The sequence below is a fragment of the Perca fluviatilis genome, chromosome 11, assembly GCF_010015445.1.
Source record: "Perca fluviatilis chromosome 11, GENO_Pfluv_1.0, whole genome shotgun sequence".
Classification (NCBI taxonomy): domain Eukaryota; kingdom Metazoa; phylum Chordata; class Actinopteri; order Perciformes; family Percidae; genus Perca; species Perca fluviatilis.
Window position 1 is genome coordinate 31658700 of NC_053122.1, and position 20772 is coordinate 31679471.

The window sequence follows — 20772 nt, forward strand, 5'->3', positions numbered from 1 at the left end:
TCACAAAAGAGAAGCATGAGAAAATTAGAGATTTTTAACTTTCTTTAACTACAACACAAAAAAACACATTTTCCTGTCAGCTTGCAGTCAGTTTTACATCAGGGATTCATTTTCTTGCCGTTGGCGTCATACAAGTTTATTTATAAGCAGTTAAATCACTGTTCTTGGCAGGGGGGGTCCTCAATGGTAGATACGGCCATGATAATGACAATAAATTGTGTTTCCATGAATTATCCATAACATTACCAATGTTAGATCATGCAGTTTAAGCACAGATTGACTTGAAAAGTCTCCACTGTCTCACTTCAACATTGATGCAACAGCCAGATATTCACGTTTCATGCATTTTTCTTCCTCATCGAAAACCTGGTGCCTACATTACCCACAATGCAGTGCAGACAGTTCAGTTGGAGATTGCAGCTAAGGCCCCCTTTAGCAGAGAAGAGGAGCGGGCTACACAGGTCTGGTAAGCTCACTTCTCTCTCTCCACTCATTGTAAACATCATAGAGTTTCACTGAAGAGCTGGCATGGAATGTACATAATGCACAGTTTAATCTTAAAGCAAGTTAGAGGAAAAGTGGTTGAAGTGGACTTCAGGTTCACTGTGATAGAAAAAGTCAAGTTGTGCCCTTAAACAGTAAGTTGCACACTGGTCAGACACATCTTAGTTTCTGCTAGGGCTGGGTATTGTAAAAAAAAAAATTCTGATACCAATACCGTGACTTTGATACCGGTTCCTGAAGGATACTTTTTTCAATACCAATTTGAATTAATTAATTTCAAAAGTCCATTGTAACCAAAAGAAATTACAACATTATAAGGCATTATTTCTTTTTCAGCTCCTACTACGTGAGCCCCGTCTCTCTGTGTAACGTAGTTTTTCCTGCGTGTCTCTACATTACTAGATCTTGGTAGAAGCATGCTGCATGCTTATTTGCTCACTGACCCTGATGAGATTTAAGTATTGAAATTGGGTGTTGAATGACGAGGCATTTTTTTCGATACTCAATACTAAGGAGGAAATTTGGAAGGTGCCTAAAAGTATCGATTTGGGTACCCAGCCCTAGTTTCTGCAGTTCTATTATTTATTCAATCTTGCCGGCACAATAGATCTGTAATTCTGGGTGTGTTGTGAAATTGTGTAGCCTCTGTGGCTGAGTTTTGGTTAGCATAGCAGGCACATGTGGGTATAGCGTGCTAACCTGCTAACATAAGTAATTTCAGTAATTAAATGACGACTGAATTCATTTATTAATACAGTCCACTCAAATTCATGTATTGGCTATATATATTTGAATTTGAGTGAGCAAAATCTTTGTTCATGAGCTCCCATCCATGTTAACTAACTGCTTGTCATGGGTCCAACACTGCCAAACAGGAAGTAAGAGCTTCCAATGGGGTTTATAGCAGAAACACCCCAACTCAGAGTAGTTTCCTGTATCTGTGTCACGTGGGCTCTGCCACCGCCACACCTCTTCAGGAGACTAGCGGCAGGTCCTGAGTGTATTGATTCCAATGGTAGAAGTGAACAGAAACACAGATTGTGAGCGTGATCCTTTCGCCCCATAGTCACCAAAGTAAATATTGGATCCATTTTTCACAAGCCACATATCTCCAGTACATTCTGCCACTAAATTGCCATTGGAATTTGAAAGTGTGTGTGTGTGTGTGTGTGTGTGTGTGGGGGGGGGGTGGGGGTGTGGCAATGTCCCCCCTGTGGAAATTACATCCTAGGGTGTGGCTGATGCAGTGGCGGTTCTAGACAAATTTTACTAGGGGGGCCAAGGAGGGGCCAGTGTTTAACCAGGGGGGCACATTAAAAATGGCAACAAATGATATTTAAAGATTATAAACTTTATTTTACTTTAAAATCATATAAACATTTATTTTGCACAAGAATGAGTGCAGGTGCAAGAGAGGTAGGGCAATAAAAAATTAAAAACGTCTACTTGCATAGCAATATGTAGAGTCCATCATGACAGAATACTCGAGCCATGGATGAAGATTAGACCAGTTTGGCCTGAAGCTCCGTCTTCTGTCCCCCATCAAAATGGTTGGGAATATATTCAAGTTGGGCTGTACTGGTACATCATTCTTGGACTTGCTGATATCTGTAGAAAGATGGACAGTAAACATAGGGCACAACTACAACATTTGTTTACTTACAGTGGTATGCATGAGTTTAGACACCCATGCTAAAGTTGACTAAAAAGAGGAATAAAAAAAAATAAATCATTTGGAAATTGATCTTAATGCCTTTTGCCAAAAAAAAAAAAAAAGAGGAAAAATCCAACCTTTAAGGACACCAATTTTCTTTGTGAATGAATAATGACGTAAATAAATAAATGTTCTTCCTTAAAATACAGGGGGCATAAGTCAGTACACCCCTATGTTAAATTCCCATAGAGGCAGGCAGATGTTTACTTTTAAAGGCCAGTTATTTCATGGATCCAGGATACTATGCATCCTGATGAAGTTCCCTTGGCCTTTGGAATTAAAATAGCCCCCCCACATCATGACATACCCTTCACCATACCCCCACATCATCACATACCCTTCACCATACCCCCACATCATCACATACCCTTCACCATACCCTCCACATCATCACATACCCTTCACCATACCCCCCACATCATCACATACCCTTCACCATACCTAGAGATTGGCATGGTTTTATTAGCATTGATATAGATCTAATTTCATTTAGCTATTAGGCTAACTGAAAAAACTGAAAACCATGCCAATCTCTAGGTATGGTGAAGGGTATGTGATGATGTGGGGGTATGGTGAAGGGTGAAAGGGCGAAATTTCCGGTGGCAACGGAGCAATCCCGGAAATGTTGTTGACTGGGATCCCAGTGGTCTAAAGCCAGTCTGTCTAAATCAGAAAGACATGGTATTAAAGGAACATGCCAACTTATTGAGACTTTAGGTTATTCACTATGGAGCTAGATTTGTTTCTTTATTACATGCAAGAAAATAAATGATCTGAGAGGAAAAAAAAAGTTTGAGAGCAAAAGTTATCACACTGATAGCAAAAAAGCATTTTATGAGAGAAAAAAAAATATTTGAGAGAAAAAGTTTTCATACCAACAGCAAAAAATAATAATATTTGAGACTAAAAAAAGTTTTGAGAGAAAGTATTTTCTCATAGAACATAAAAAAATATAAATTTGAAATTTTTTAAATTATTTCTGAGAAAAGAAAATCTCTCTCAAAATACTTTTTAAACTCTCAAATATATATTTTTGCTATCAGTGTGAAAACATTTTCTCAAAAAAAAGTGTTTCTCCAAAAGCTCTCAAAACGTTTTCTTCTTGCTCTCAAAACCTAAGTCTTTGCTCTCGTGCAATTTCTTGCTCGTGTCAGGATTTTTGCTCGCGTGTGAAAATAATGTCATGGGGCGGGCGCCGTTCCTATTGGCCAGTTGGGTGAGCACCGTCTTGTCTTGGGAGTCGAACTGAATCATTACACTGGCTGAGCAAGCTCAGCATCTCTGAAGATTAAACATTAAATAGGCTAACCCTAAATGTAAGCTAGTTTGCCATTACTGATGCGTTTGTCAGATTGACATGGACAAAGAATAGCACTCATATTCATGAATGTGTATTATATTATTAGCATGCTAATTGCTAGAAAAGCTAATCACTAATTAGCCATCATGCTAGGTAAACTTGCAAACTCACCTGGTTTGTACCATTTTTAAATCAAATGCCAAATGAATATGTTGATTTAGATAGTTTCACTCCTTATTTAGTGAGCTAGTTTCTACCTTTGCCCTTGCTAGCCTCAAAGCACCTGAAGAGTAACTGCTTGATCATCATATACAACCTCCTGTACAACTTTCAGCTAGTCTGCATGGAAGGTGGCAACCCTATAGCTAGATAACGTTAGATAGTGATTGATATACCGTTTGAAAGTGTCCCACCTAGTTTTGTGTAAAATAGTCTTTGTATGGTTGTTGCACTACACGTTTAGCTACATTGCATGTGTAGCTTGCAAACTCAGCTACACAGGGTTTATTCTAAATATTTTTACCATCTAGCCGAGGTCTAGAGCTGACAAAGTAAATTGCAGATCTAGAACTAAGGCTGAATCTCATTTCTCATCTTACCTCTTCCCCTTCGTCTCACCCCTAGCCCTTGTCCCTCGAAACGGTAAGGGCTAGGGGTGAAAACATACCCCTATGAAATGAGACGCCACTTGGGTACATCATCATATATACTTAGGTCTGTTTGCAATCAATATTTCTATACACTGCATGGTGTGTTTATCTGTTTCAGTTATCACTGTTTTGAATGTCATTGATGTTCAGAAACACTTTTTGTTAAAAAAAATGTCTTTATTTCCCAAAAAAATAAACATAACATGCAAAAACATTATAGAAAAATGTAGAGAACCATTATCAACTATTAGAACAATAACTTAGATGTCACACTAAAAAAGGCACTCAAATGTATAAAACTAAAAGACACACAAGACCACAAACAAACAAAACTACAGCTATTCTGAAATTCCAGACCATAGTGTGATGCCTGTTGGCCAGTAACCTTTCCCTCCAACCCCATTTCTTTCATTAGTGTCCTGTATCATAACCAACAACAATGTACAGGTACATGAACAGGAATAAATTCAAATGATTACTGCTCGTTTTCAGCCAGAAAGTGGATCAGCTGCTGGGTTTCCTCCGGCGTCCCTGTGTGATACAGGACGGTATATGTAAAGCATGTGTCTCCAAAGCAAGTAGTGTTATGCACTGATATCAAACGAATTTCGCTGCTAATGGAGTTTACTTAACAATGTAGACATGCATGCAGTCAAGGCAGAGAAATGCGGGACTGTTGTGCAAATCAGCAATGTAACGTTAACGTTAACGTTAGCATAGCAAGCTAGCGATTTTTAAAAACGTTTCAGTTGCAAATATCTATGTACATGATTGTGTAGAGCACAAAACAAGACTGTCGTAATTTTTAAATCAATTCTTTAAGCCGAAAATACTTACATTTATGGGTCTCTCTGGTCGACCTGGCAGCCATTGTTCCTTGTTGCGCAATGTATCTGGATACCCCTGGCTGGCATTGCTCAGCCAGTGTAATGATTCAGTTCGACTCCCAAGACAAGACGGTGCCAGTAGGAACGTGGCCCCGCCCATGACATTATTTTCACAGCGAGAGCAAAATCCTGACACGAGAGCAAGAAATTGCATCGAGAGCAAAGACTTAGGTTTTGAGAGCAAGAAGAAAAACGTTTTGAGAGAAACACTTTTTTTTTTTGAGAAAATGTTTTCACACTGATAGCAAAAAATATATATTTGAGAGTTTAAAAAAGTATTTTGAGAGAGATTTTCTTTTCTCAGAAATAATTTAAAAAATTTCAAATTTATATTTTTTTATGTTCTATGAGAAAATACTTTCTCTCAAAACTTTTTTTAGTCTCAAATATTATTATTTTTTGCTGTTGGTATGAAAACTTTTTCTCTCAAATATTTTTTTTTCTCTCATAAAATGCTTTTTTGCTATCAGTGTGATAACTTTTGCTCTCAAACTTTTTTTTTCCTCTCAGATCATTTATTTTCTCGCATGTAATAAAGAAACAAATCTAGCTCCATAATTCACCGTATCCCCCAGAGTTAGATAAGTCCATACATACCCTTCTCATCTCTGTGTGTGTCGTAACTCTGTCTGACGCACCCACCGTTAGCCTAGCTTAGCACAGATCCTGGAGGTACCGGCTCCAACTAGCCTACTGCTCCCAATAAGTGACAAAATAATGCCAAGATTTTCCTATTTACATGTTGTGATTTGTCTAGTCACAGCGTGTACAAATAAAAAGGTCCAGGGCTGGACTGGCCATCTGGCATACTGGGCATTTTCCCGGTGGGCCGACGCACTTTAGGGCCAAATCGCCGATATGAATAGGCCTTTTTTTTTTTTTTTGGCCGCACCGGCCCATAAAGAACTCACAGCGGCCCATTGGTTAATTTTATTTATTGGCACTGGCCTGACCCAATCAAATCCAGGAACCCCTTTCCCCACTCCGGGCTGCAAATTTACGAATCCCACTATGGCCACGCCTCCCGGCCCTGAGACACGAGCTGTAATAGTTATGCTGGAAGTTTAGCATCCACGTTAAAATGGACAAACAACCACCAAAGTGCAAGGGAGGTGCAGAGAAATTACGGGAGAAAAAAAATTAAGAATCTACAGGCGGATTCGTCAAAATGTTTGGGGCTGTAGTAGCTGCTTCAACATCAGCATTACCTGAAGCCGAGGAGGAGGAGAGGTGGCTGGCTATACAGAGAAGCAGAAACAGCATCATGACAGGGAAGAAGCCGAGGAGGAGGAGGAGAGTGACCATGACAGGGCCATGGGAGCGAGTGAGGAAAAGATGGATAAGAGAGTAGATGACGCTGTGGTAATGAGTAGGCAAATTAACAGGGACTCTTAGGGAGGGAGGGAGGGAGGCTGTGTGTGTGTGTGTGTGTGTGTGCGTGCGCGCATGCGCATGTGTGCTTCACATCATAACGACAACAAGCAGTTTGGCTGTAACATTAAAGTTAGTGGCTGTCAGGTAACCTAACTGTTTAAGCTTACATTGAAAATGCTAGCGGTTGGCCTGTTGGGTATTTGAAAAGTCTGTGTGATCTATAAAATCAGTTTTTAAAGTTGCTAAGCCAATATTAAGCAAAATAGTAATAATCAAATATCAATAATAAAATAAAAATACCATCAAATATACAAATCATAACTCTAAGAATGAATGAATTATTTAAGTGTAAGATCAACAGATAAGTCTTGAAGGATCCAAAACAATCACATGAACGCAGAACACTAGGCAACTTATACCATAGAATGCGCGCATATTTTAAGAGGACTGTCTGCAGGGAATGTGTCTGATCAATCACGGTGGGTGTGGGCCGCCTGGGCCAAAAAATGCCAGGGCCAATTTTTTGTCCCAGTCCAGCCCTGACAAGGTCACATGAGACACAGCCATCTTCTAACCTTATACATACTGGGAACTATTCTCCACAGAAGCCGAAGCACTGCTACTTCTGCTACTTGGGCGGAGTGATTTGCTCGCAGCACTTGAGAAGCCCCGTGGTGAGGAACAGAGAGTAACAACTGTGATTTTCAGTTGTTGTGCTAATCACTCTGCCCAAGTAGCAATGCTTCGCCTTCTGAGAATAGTTCCCAGTATGTATACGGTTAGAAGATGGCTGTGTCTCATGTGACCTTGTTATTTGTACACACTGTGTCTATACAAATCACAACATGTAAATAGGAAAATGTTGGCTTTATTTTGTCATTTATTGGGAGCAGTAGGCTAGATGGAGCCGGTTACCTTCAGGATCTGTACTAAGCTAGGCTAGCGGTGGGTGCGTCAGACAGAGTTACGAAACACACAGAGATGAGAAGGGTATGTATGGACTTATCTAACTCTGGGGGATACGGTGAATAAGCTAAAGTCTCAAAGGGTCGGCGTGTTCCTTTAAAATCTCATAATTTGGAGAAGAAACTGGAATGTATAACGGGGACGGGGCTCCAGGGAGAGTCATCTCAACTAACCTTCACTTTTTGCTCCTTGCTTTTATACATTCATAAACAGTCGCACCTGGGAACCAACAACCTGTAGTAAAGTGCCTTGCTCAGGGGCACAACAACAGCACTTGCAGTAGAGAGGGGGAAAAAAGAAATGTACTTCGAAATGTATTCTCTGCCCTTGCTTTGGTGCCCTTGATGATTTTATCTTCACCTAATTTGTTCAAGAACACATAATCCCACAAGTGCCATGCAAATGACTTACAGGCTTTATCTTCAAGCTGTGAGAGTCATTTTTAAAAGTGTCATTTGCCTTTGTCATCCCTTATGATCACATTATATAATGAAACGTTTTTTTCCACTTGACACTTCCTCGTCTGTCTTCCCTTTATTGTTATATGATTCATTATATAACTGCTGTACTCCCTCTTTTTTTAAACTCTTGTCTCTTAGCTGTCACAAGCTCTTAAAATGAGGCCAGAGGTTCATTTCATTTGAGGCTTCTCTATATTTCACACACACACACACACACACACACACATACACACACACACACACACACACACACACACACACACACACACACACACACACACACACACACACACACACACACACACACACACACCAACACACACACACACACACACACAGACACACACCTCTATCAGTAACATTTTGTCTCACGCTGTGAATGAGACGAAGCTACAGTTTGCTTCACTTTATTCCACCCACTCAATTGGAATAATATGTCAAGACAAAAAGGAAGATAACATGCATGAAAGGAAGCTCAGTCCAAAAATCCTCAGACATAAAACACACAGCCTTTTCTGCACAGATATACAGTACATAATATGAACATGTCTGCACTTATATTTGAATGTTAACATTGCTTCATTCTAGTGATACTGTCTTTGAAATTATTAAAGGTCCGATGACATGGTGCTTTTTGGATGCTTTTATATAGACCTTAGTGGTCCCCTAATACTGTATCTGAAGTCTCTTTCCCGAAATTCAGCCTTGGTGTAGAATTACAGACACTAGAGCCAGTCCCACAATGAGCTTTCCTCAGAACATGCCATTTCTGTGTCTGTAGCTATTGAGGAGGAGAGAGGGAGGGGCAAGGTGGAGGGTGGGGGTGTGGCCTTGACCAACTGCCACTTTTCTCGTTTGAAAGCCATGATGTCTCTCTCTCATGGGTTGGCCAAATTCTCTGGGCGGGCAAAGCAGAGAAAGGGGAGGTAACCTCGCTTGTTATGACCTCATAAAAAGCAAGATTCCAGAACAGCTCATCTGAGCTTTCATTTTCTCAAAGGCAGAGCAGGATACCCAGGGCTCGATTTACACCTATCACCATTTCTAGCAAATTGGGGACCATAGGCAGGCTGGGGGAACTCATATTAGTGTTAAAAAAAACTCATAAAGTGAAATTTTCATGCCATGGGACCTTTAAACTCCAAATCTTGGAAGGCCCTGGCCAAATTTATGCAAACTCCTGTTCATCTGGTAGCTGGACTTTATAAGTCTGGAAATTCTAATAACCATCAACATTTTTTTCTTCCATCTTAGATTCAAATATGAAGCTGAAGACTGAAGCACATTTCAGCAACAAGGCAATTCAAAGTGCTTTACTGTATACTGTATGTAGAAACAAATCATTGTTGACCAGGAGAAAGTGAAAGTTTTGAATGACTGCAAAGATTTTTCAAAGTTAGAACCAAATGACCATTCAGTCTGAATATCAGGAAACATGACAAGTCCGATATTTACCTATTTTATTTACCGAAATATAAATCAGCTCCTGCAACACAAAAACTGTGCTTATTTGCAAACAACACTAAGAGTCCACAGACATGCTAATTACTGTTAAATGCTGATGTCGGCATTATGTAACATGCCCAAAATAATAATGCTAACACGCTGCTGTTTAGCAGGTGTAATGTTTACCATGTTCACCATCTTAGTTTAGCTAATTAGCACCGAACACAAGTACATCTGAGGCTGATTATAATGACATTGGTTTTACAAGAATTAACTCATAAAACAAGTACGGAGCAAACTGAAAATGTGTCCTAATGACGGTTCTACACTGTGAACCCAGATTTAGTTGTGATTAAACTTTTTAGTGGTCACTACTTATTCTTTCATGTTTTGTTAAAAACCATATCCATTACTAAATCACATTAGTTGTCTGTAATAATCAGCTTAAGTATGCAGCAGTGCCATAGGTGTCGATTTCGGTGGGGACAGTGGGTATACGTACCTATCAGATTTCGTCATGAGTCATTTTGTACCCACCACTTTTTTTGAAAACCTCAAGCTCAATTTAGTTAAAAAATAAATAAAGTTCTTAACACATATAATTCTTGAGCAACAGATGCCAACAAATCCACAAAAATCTCTATACCGACAGGGCAGGCAAAGCCATTCTGCTGCTGTGCTGGCTACACGCTTCTCTGTTCAACACTGCCTGTCTAATGCTTTTTGAAAACTTCAGGCTTTCTTCTTCATAAAACGTGTCAGACATCATCACATTTGTTTTTGTATACATTTTTATTCATTTACATTAGTAAACTACAGGACAGCGTCTTTCAAAACATGACCTGCGTGAAAGAGAAAAAAAAAATGAATGCGTCATTGTACCCAGCACTTCTGAAAATGCACTTTCGAATGCGTCTCTGTCCCCAGCACATTTCAAACCAAACTGATGCCCATGAGCAGTGCACAGATCATGTTAAGCAGAGATAACGGAGGATGTTAAGTTTCTGCATGGGAGGGGTGGGTTCATTTCTGCGCTGAAGCGGTGCAGAGGCTCATGGGAAAAAAAACATATGTTCGAACGATTTAGTGTTTGTCATGTTTGTCCACACTTGTTGTTGCACCATGACCGAGATCCGGGGGAGGACTGATGGGGTCTGGGAAGTGAGAAACTGATGGATGATCAGGAAGGTTAAGTTTTCCATGCAGAATGTATTGGGAATATCAACATGGGCATTGCTATTGTGTCTGTTTTGATGGAAGTAATACATTATTCCTAAAATTAGGCCGTTACAAAGTAAAAACACATGTATAACAATGTTAAGTTTTGATAAGTGTAGCCTAATCTTTTACTTTTGTTAAAGGATAATTCCGGCGCAAAATGAACCTAGGGGTTAATAACATATGTGCACCAAGTCAACCATTCTCTGGGATATGTTTTCATGCTAATCAAATGTGTCTCTAGCTGAAACAAGCTAGCACAAACCGGTGATTAGCTTCTAATGCTAGCTTTCGTGGCAGAGGGTAAATCGCTATTTTATACCACTAACAAGGCTCAAAATAGCACCACACTTCAACGGTAGCATAATGAGGGTCCCTACATGTAAACCAAAGCAGACAGTTGTAAACATGAACGCTACTGTCTTTATAATCTATCTTTTTCATAAACTGTCTGTTATAAGCCAATCAGCGGTTTGCGCTAACTTGTTTCAAGCTAGAGACACATTCGATTAGCATGAAAACATATCCCAGATAACGGTTGACTCTGTACACGTTATTAATCCCTAGGTTCATTTTGCGCCGGAATTGTCCTTTAAATTTCAACATGCCTCCAGACAAAAGTAGTAGTGTGTTTACCTTGGAAGCCAGAGTGACGTCCAGTCGGGTGTGACAACTGGGAATGACGTCACACCCGAGTTGAATGCGCTCTATTTACAGTTCAGATGTTTCATTGTGGTGATAGCTCTTGCCAGGTTAGCCATTGTTAGCAATACCAGTTGTTAACGACACATTACGACGTTTTTTGTGCATACAAACAGCATAACAACATGTCAACAGATAGAAGTTGGACAGGACTGTTTGTATTTAGTGAGACACAAATAAGACAGAAGTGCTCATAACTTTATGTTACTACAGCTTTCACAACAAAGTGCAGCACGATGCATCATCCCTCAAAACTGAACAGTGCAACCCCTGATGTTGTGTTTAAGCTGAAAAAGTTAAACTACAGCACCCCCATGAGACTGCGCAAGGCATTACATCATTAGGAAAAAACATTTCTACCCCAGAGGGCTGAAGATGACACATGAAACATAATATGAAGCCTATGGAGACAGCAGTCAAATAGAGTCCTGACTGTAAAATACCTCTCTCACTCGCTGAAAGGCAGAAGGTTTCATGGAAATCTGATTATATGGATGTGATCACATCTATATACAACCTATTAGAGACTGAGTGTATAAAGTTGCATTTCCTCATTATTCCCATATATATATATATATTTTTTGCATAAATACATAAACGTACACCATTAAACCAACATGACTCAGAAAACTATAAATAAGCACACTTCCATGCAGCTCTGACACACATGATCTTTGCAGGACATCGGTCAGTGTAACGCTTATCAATTCAATTTTCTAAGCATAAACGGACATTTGGAAAACAGAAAAATGAACTGATAAGCGTTACACTGACCGACATCCATATTTCTCCATTGGTTTGTCAGTGAACCTTTACAGGTCACACTGGGATCTGTTTAAACGGCCAACCCCATGAGGACGTAGAAGCAATTTCTATGTTTTTACCAGAAATATGGAAGTCTTTGAGCCACTGTTTTCAAAGCCTGGCTCACACTGTTCTTCGTCTGCATCTTGGCGAAGGCCTGAGGAGCGCTGCCAAACACACGGGCCACTGAACCGCCAGGGGGATTTGAATAAATGTTTCTGGAATCACTGCTTTCGTGTTTCCTTGTTAAATGAATTAAAAGGACATGACACTGTAGCTCTGCTTGTTTTGGATGTATGGTGCAGGGAAAGAAACGAGGACCATAGATAAAAAAAGGTTTAGCGGTGCCCTGGGTTATGTAAATGAAAAGGCAATTAATGTTGCTAGGTGAAAACAGTGAATGCTATTATTTTGTATACGGATGCCCATTTATTTATGAAATCAAAGGCTACAACAGGGAATTTTCTGAATGTGTCATTAAAGTGGCCCCAAATCATATGACCATGAAAGATTTAAGAAATCCAAAGTTGCAGCCAGAGCCATACGGTAGCTACCATTGAGAACACTCGTGTTGCTGTTACATCTAAATAAACTCAAACATTAGCCATCACTTCCATAATACCATCTATTCAGTTTATTTAAATGAGTTACACACAGTTTGTATATGGTTTCACTTATTTACAAGACACTACAAATACACAGCTGAAGTAGCTAATTTAGGTAGCAAATATCTAAATTGTGTGACTATACGAAGGGGGTCATCCCCTCGGTTCCCAGGGTCCTCATTATAAGATATTAGGGATATCTTCGCAGTTCAAAATTCTAAAGCACAAAGGAAGATTATTTGTTTCAAATGCAGTTTACATGGTACAAATCCATTCAGCCACTGTGGAGATATCAATGTCTAAGTCATGAAAACTGGCAAACGTGAGTATAACATCAGTAGACTAAAGGCTGTAGGTGGGAGATTTCAGCATAACTGACCCAGGGAAACATATGTTGAACATAAAAGCAGTGCTGACAACATAAAAATCTTTTAAAGGTGTCATTTTAAGAGGATATTAAGCTGGGGAACAACATCCTTCCACTTCCAAGCTAGCAGTAACCATCTTGGAAAAATGCATGAACACTCCCAAATCGGAATAACAGGGGTTGCAGACATGCATCATGAGCTCCAGGACGTGTTTAGCTTAGTTTAGCATTAGCACTGGAATCAGAGGGAAACTGCTAGCCTAGCTCTATCAAAGGTGACTTCTAATAACTTAAAAAGCATGATATCAGGCACTTTCAGTGTGTTTAAAGTGATGGTTCGGAGTAATTTCACCCTAGGGTCCTTTGCACCATGACCTCGAGCCAAACAACCCCCCCAGAAGCTTTTTTCAGCTGGGTCTAACATTGGACGAGTTAGCGTGATCAGCTGAATAGCTTAGTGCAGTTGCTAATGGATCCACGTTTGTATCTCATAAATGACCCCACTAATAATGCCCGAAATGATACCAAACTTCTACACTAGTACAAATAGGTTAGGCACTCATAAAACGATGGATTAGAAAGTTTGTATGTACACCAGAAGTTTATGTAAATAACACTTGCCTGTTGGCTTCTGCTCTCTGCTGCTGCTGCTACTGCTACCGGGCAGTAAGAGTGCTTAGGGACGTCTACAAATTACAACCCCGAAAAGATATTCAACAAAAATATTTATTAATTTAATGATTAAATAAGGTAATGTCTCCAAACTTACCTCAACTATAACTTGTCTACTGCTAGTTATACTACAGCACTTACTTAAAAAAAAAAGAAGTTAAATTAATAAATGTTTTTGTTGTATCTCTTTTTTGTAAATTAAAACACATTTCACAAGGGGTCAATAGGTTAGTTTTAAATTAGCCGCCAGAAATTCTGCCGGATGTCCCTCATTTCGGCTGGATTTTTGGCTGGATGTTCGTGATGGACATGAGGACAATGGTTAACTGCTCCTCAGATCTCTGCAGGCTAAATCGAGATAGCTAGCTAGTCTATCTGTCCAATCTGAGTTTTCTGTTGCACGACTAAAACAACCTTTGAACGTACACATGTTCCACCAAAACAAGGGGCTATTTTGCAGAGGCACCATCATTGTGTCCGGCGCTGAGCGCCGCCTAAGACGATTGTGATTGGTTTAAGGAAATGCCAATAAACCAGAGCACATTTTTCTTCAATCTCGGAATGTTACTTGGCAGAGCTGTGGAGGAAGGTCTGGCAATGAGACTATGTTTCAAATGTTTGACATCCAGTTGGACTAAAATAACCAGTTGTGTCAGTGAAATTTCCTCTATGTCAGTGATCAAGATAACAGATGCTGAAAACAGCTTGAAATGCTGAAGAGAAGGAGGTTGACGTGCAATGCATTATTGAGCAAAATGCTAGAGATTCTTCTTAAGTTTCAGTTAAATAAAGAGTCGTGGCTTTCAAGAGTTCTAGCTGTCTGACTTTAAAGCACTCTAATGGTCATTTTGAATCCCCCAGTCCCAACTTTTGATGCCAACATGACCTATAGACCAGTTTCATTGATTCAAAGCATAATCAGAAATTCTGGATAGATAGAAACATTCACAATAATGTCTCTTTATCTTATACAATCACTAGTATAAATATATAAATCTGCACCAGATGGGAACCAAGATTCTGCCTCCCATCAGCTCTTTTCTTTGGCCGGTTGAGCTAATTACATAGTGTAGACTACAGCCTAATAATACACATGATAGCCTGGTAATTTTCACTGGTTTAAAACACAGACAGCTCTGCGTTTCACTGTACTTTACTAGAAAAAGTGACAAGGAAGAAAACACACCCACAAGCGTCTTTGGGATAGTTTGTGCATGGCTGTGCACAAACCAGGCTCAGCAGTGAGGGTGAGAAATTGCACAAAATCAAAGTCTCAGGGAGATATTTTTTCTCTGTTGTGGTTTGACAAAAAAGGAACGGTAGGCTATTGCTGTAGGATGGTTTTGTTTAATAGCTGTATGATTGCAGTGTGTATTAGAAAGCTTGAAAGAGGACAACCTAGTGACTACATCTGAACTGGCATTTTTAGCAGATGAGTCGAGGTACAAGGGCCGGTTGGTACTGCATCATTATCTAGATTATGCAAAGACATACTCACAGAATCTGGCACAAGAATACAGTTTCAGTTTTTTTTGTTTTGGTTTAAATAAACACAGAGTTTACCGATTTACATGTGTAAATATGTTGGCTCTATACACACTAAAAGTGGGGTTTAGCTCTAGCAACATCAGAGCTGTTGGTTAAACAGAAAAAAAGCCTATCTCTGTAGAGATCCTTTCCACAATGTTGTCAGACACCAAATTGACGATACACATTTGTCCCATAGGATTACATTGCAGCCCGGTTTGTGGCTGCAGGTTACAAACACAGCAGTTATAGCTTGTGTACACAAGGTGCCTGCAGCCACAATCCCAAAACACAGCATCATCATGATGGATATTCTGTCAGAGACCGACTGGCATTTGTTCTCACTCAGAAGAGTAATGACAGACTCATGTAAGCTTAAATCAAAGTAACGAAGCCTGCAGAAACAAACAGTGCGGTAATAGTATGAGTGGCTTTGTTTCTGTTTATGCTGTTCCAAATGTGAGATTTACGATGCAGGTGAATTACACCAGGGAAAACACTGGATGTTTTTACATGTTCCTAAGCATCCCTTACTCCTCTGTCTATGGGAAGAGTCCCGGTTAGACACTGTGAGGAGATAAAGGAAGGGAGTCAGAAGTGAACTCATGACCCAAAGTTCAAAAGTTCAAATGTGGGGGTGAGAAGGGAAACAAGCTCGCAAGTATTTCATTCAACAGTCATACTGCAGGAGCTTGCAATGCCACATGGGGGGCATTGCAAAGTTGTATCTTTGTTAGAAGAACGAGCTTGCATTTTACAATTCAGTACAGATAGTTTGATTGAAATATGAATTGCACAAATATGCTCATAGATACACTGTGGTTCTAATTAGTACTTACTTACTAGGGCTGCACAATATATCTATATTTCTTTTTATCGTCATCGCAATATGTCAGAGAAATTTTGATTTACATATTTTCTCTCTTGTTATTATTAAACTGTTTGCATAGAATAATATTATACTGAATACTCTAAACAAGATACCATGGAGCCATCGTCTGTCCTTGTGAAAGTCACAGGATGTTTCTGAGGGCAGAGCAGGCAGAGGAGATGCCCAGCTTGAAGATAAACTGACGACATTGACTCTTTATGACTATAGACTTTGTATTGTATTCCACCTTGTGTTAAAAGCTGTTGTAAGAGAGCATTTAGTCACTTTTCTGTACTCACGAAATGAGTGCTGTAAACTGCCTCCTTGTTGGATTCTCAAGTAAAATGAACTTTATTATAACTTCAGTAGTCTCTGTCTATTCCTGATAATGAAATTATCCTAACACAATATCAACTGACTCAATAAACACATCGCAAAAGGCTGCGACATATCGCCACAGACACTCAGAGATTTTTTGTGTTGAAAGAAAATATCAGCAGAAAACTGCAAATGTAACTGTCTTTTTTTAGGTGCCTTTTATATTCAATTCAATGTTCAATTTGTTCAATAAAAGTTAGAAATTATTTCCTTATTTGTTTTAAATTCAGCAAGCAATTTATTTTATTTTAGAAGAATACTGAAATCAGCAGGAATGCAGAACTGAGTACATTTTAACATCTGTTTCTTTATCGCAAGTAAGATTATGGCGATATTCAACGTTATCGCATATCCTCATATCGTGCAGCCCCAGTACTTACACACACAGTACAAAGAACACAGATACAGTGTTATTTACAGCAAGTAGGTCAACAGCAGCTGGAACACAAAGAAAATCTAGTTTAGAATATGGGCTCATGGCCAACTAGTACAAAGGTCTGAACCTAGGGCTGGACGATTAATCGAAAATGTATCGACATCGAAATTCTGACATATTATCGACATATTTTTCCCATGATGATAATTTTGATAATTTATTTCTGTTGATAGGCCTACTTTCTCCTTAAAAGTATTCTACTGCGTGTGCAGGGTCCGAAATTAACACTCACCAGTCACCAAATGCGGGGGCGGGCCGACGGACACACACAAACACTGGTGCACCAGCCACCAGCCACCTTCTGTATGTCTTGTACACAAATATATCAGTCATTGGCTGGAATTATGGAGCAAAGTATTTTTATAGCACCTTAACTTTAATATTTTTAGTCAGGAGAAATTTAAATTAGGTATGGGATTTTAATTTTTGTGTAGTCAGAGATGTCCTTAACTCAAATATAGGGGAATGGGATTTTACTTTGAAAACTCTCCAAAATTATAATTATATATTAATTATATATGGAATTATGGAGCAAAGTCTTTTTATAGGCCCTAAAGTTTCACATTTGAGGTCATTTCCCAGTAGAAATGTGGGATATTTACTTGGTAAAATCTCCAAAAATTATAAAAAAATTTTTTTTTAAAATTTTTTAAATTTTTTTTTTTTTTTTTTTTTTTTTTTTTTATACAGTAAAATTGTTTGATTTTCAGTAAGGGTGTAGTCAGAGATGTCCTGTACTAAAATATATCAGTCATTGCCTGGAATTATGGAGCAACGTTGTTTCAGATTTGAAGTCATTTTATGGTAGAAATGTGGGACAATTACTTTGTAAAATCTCAAAATGTATACAGTAATAATGTTTGTTTTTATTTCTTGTAAATATAATCCCATAATCTTATTTTTATGTGTACTTTATATATAAACTTTCTTAACACCTTATTTTAAAAACCGGAATTAATTCCATGTGTCCATCTTACCGCTAACTTTGCTAAAATCATCGATCTGCGCCGTTTAACTGCGTTTACCAAAAGTACCAGTATATGAGTGCACTACAATTTCAGCGTCGGCTGATTTGACCACGGAGATCTAAGTGTTGACTGGTGTGGATGTTTTGTGCATTGTCGGACACATGCAGCCACTTTCCTGAAGCCGCTTGCGGGACGGACACAAGTCCACAGCGGCCCGAGGTGTGTATGTCCGAGTCTTTCTCCAGCGCCTCAACCTGCAGGTTACTATGGAAAGCCAAAAGGGTCATAATATGTCACAATTCTCACAGTGTTTTGAACGCTGTTCTTGGCGCCACGTAGCGTTTAATAAATGCCACCACACATCTAATACACACCACCAGGTGTCTAATAAACGCCACCAAGCGTGTGACGTCAAAAGGCATTTAATAAATGCCACCAGATGTTTATTAGACACCTGGTGGCGTTTTGATAATCAATTCCACCCTGTGGTTTTCACAGCCAAAAGATTTGAACTCTAATCACCCAATCAGTAAAGAAGAAGGTCAGGCAACACTAATTCACTTATTCACATTGGGTGTTATTTTAGTTTTTATTTATTATTTCTACATAAGTTCAAATATTTTAACTAGAAAATCCCCAGTATGCACTTTGGTGTTATTTTACCATTTAGTTATTATTTATACATATGGCTGTATATTAAAACACGTGGAGTATAGTTATATCATTTAAAAAGCATTTATTTGTTCTTGTTGACTGAGCTAAAGCAGTTTGCCTACTGTTGCTCTAACATTCCTGAGGGTGGCAGAAGAGGACAATATATAAGTTATTCCCTCTAATAAACTATGGTCATGTAAAGCATGGGATTATCTGATTTTTTTTCTATTCTAAATAATCCGTTCTAGGTTTAGTTTTACTGTTAGACATTGTTGTTGTGGCATTATTGTAAAAGGTACACAGTCATTTTAATCTATTTTATTTTAGTTGAATTTTTAATTTATTGTAAGATTACAACATGAGCACAAACTAACTCCTTATTAAATTTAAGCAGGTAATAATGAAAATAGCTCCTCACCACTTTCTATTACATTTTTAGGAGGATGATTGGGATTGATTAATTAAATAAAGTATGAGCAGTGCCTACTGATTTATGGCAATACAAACTAACAAATACTACAAAGTTGTGCATTTTCTTTAGGCTACTCAAACAAACAGCAAAGGAGATCCGTGCTTGATTAGTGGCCTGACCTTCTTCTTTACGATCAATTCTATTGGCTGTGAAAACCACAGGACGGAGTTGATTATCAAAACGCCACCAGGTGCCTAGTAATATGCATCTGGTGGCGTTTATTAAACGCCTGGTGATGTCACATGCTTGGTGGCTGGCATTTATTAGACACCTGGTGGTTTTTATTAGACGTGGGGTGGCATTTATTTAATGCCAGGTGGCGCCAACAACGGCGTTCAAAACACAGTGAGAATTGTGATGTATTATGACCCTTTTGGCTTTCCATAGAGGTCAGCTGTGTGTCTGCCTGGTATAGGCCGATTTAACTCGCCGGTCCTCATCAATATAGTTTTTCATGTGTCACGTAGCTCTCCACAAGCAGAAAAAAGAGGAGCTTAAAACCATAGGTGTGATTGGCATAGGACAAACAAGCAGGAAAATATACGGCGCACCCATGATGCGGCAACTGGCAAAACAGTCAATAAAAGTCATAATTTTTAAAAACTAAAACGTTTTGGATCAATTTTTACTTCTTCCAACCATATGTTAAATTAAGAGTCAATGTGGATTTACATATTGCAATAATATCATAAGCCTACAATGAATAATTGTGAAAACTAAACTTTACTACTTTTGGCCAGTTCATCATCAAAAAAGCAAATTTTTACATTCATGATTTTGTCCATGTTGATATTAGCAGCTTTATTTAAAACGTGACATTGTTTAGCTTTTCATAAAGCTAGACGTCTAAACTCTGGGACAAGGCCGTTATGTTTAAATACCTGCCATGCTGATTCCAAACAGACAGCTTTGTCAAGGCAATTTGGGCTTCAGATAGCTTTTACACAGTGGCTATCGTTAATGACAAATCATGTTCCGCTATGAACATGCACACACGTATTGTTTATATCATGGTCGGTCAGTAAAGGAACAGTCGCAGTTGCAGCGGTAGCGGTCGTTGCCGGTAACGTACTCGAAATACAGAGTGCACGGACCGAAGCTTTGTGACTAGCAAGCACTGTCTTACTGCTGCTGCCGTACAGTGTCTTCCTTGAACATGCGCTGCAGAAGCAAACACCCAATTTGAGGCACCAAGTGCTAAACGGCTTCCCGTCTCCACCCTTTTCCTCTTGTCCTCTTTTCATGTCCAGTGACATTTATTTTAACTACTTTCTCAACTAAAGCTGCCTGTATCTACATGCTCCAGGTTTGATAAACTTTGCCTCCATTTTTTTTTAGCTGCGTTACCACGGAGACCACACCGGCATGCACTCTCACATTTCGGCAAAGACCCGCCCTACTTCGCATCTGATTGGCTAGAACTCGTTTCATTGGTAGATGGAAGTTCGATGATTGGTTAAATCCAGCGCATCAAAACAAATCCCATATGGACTACATGATTCACGTAGGTCACCTATTTTGATTTCAAAAACGGCAAATTTCGCCAAAAGGTGAGTGATTTTCATGTCTGACTGTTGATGGGTGATTTAGCAAATACAGGCACTTTAGGTTGTAGGTTTTTAGGCAAAATTAAAACTCTTTAAACTGATTTGATCTGAATATCTTCTTCTGGAAACAACTGATAGTGGCTAAGACCATACTATTTGAGAATATACAGATTTTTGTTGGTTTCTCCAAATACCTGAGGAAAAATGTCATTAGCACCACATAATAAAATTAACTGTTTTAGTTGAAAA

At 39.0% G+C, this 20772-nt stretch overlaps 1 long non-coding RNA gene across 1 annotated transcript; it reads right to left on the reverse strand.

The window, feature by feature from the left end:
• Window positions 1–1915: 1915 nt before the first annotated feature.
• On the reverse strand, window positions 1916–5125 carry LOC120567841. Its single transcript, XR_005640619.1, has 3 exons — window positions 5006–5125; window positions 4648–4699; window positions 1916–2112 (listed from the first exon to the last, which is right to left on the reverse strand). It is a non-coding gene; the product is annotated as an uncharacterized LOC120567841 (long non-coding RNA).
• Between the last annotated feature and the right edge of the window lie 15647 nt (window positions 5126–20772).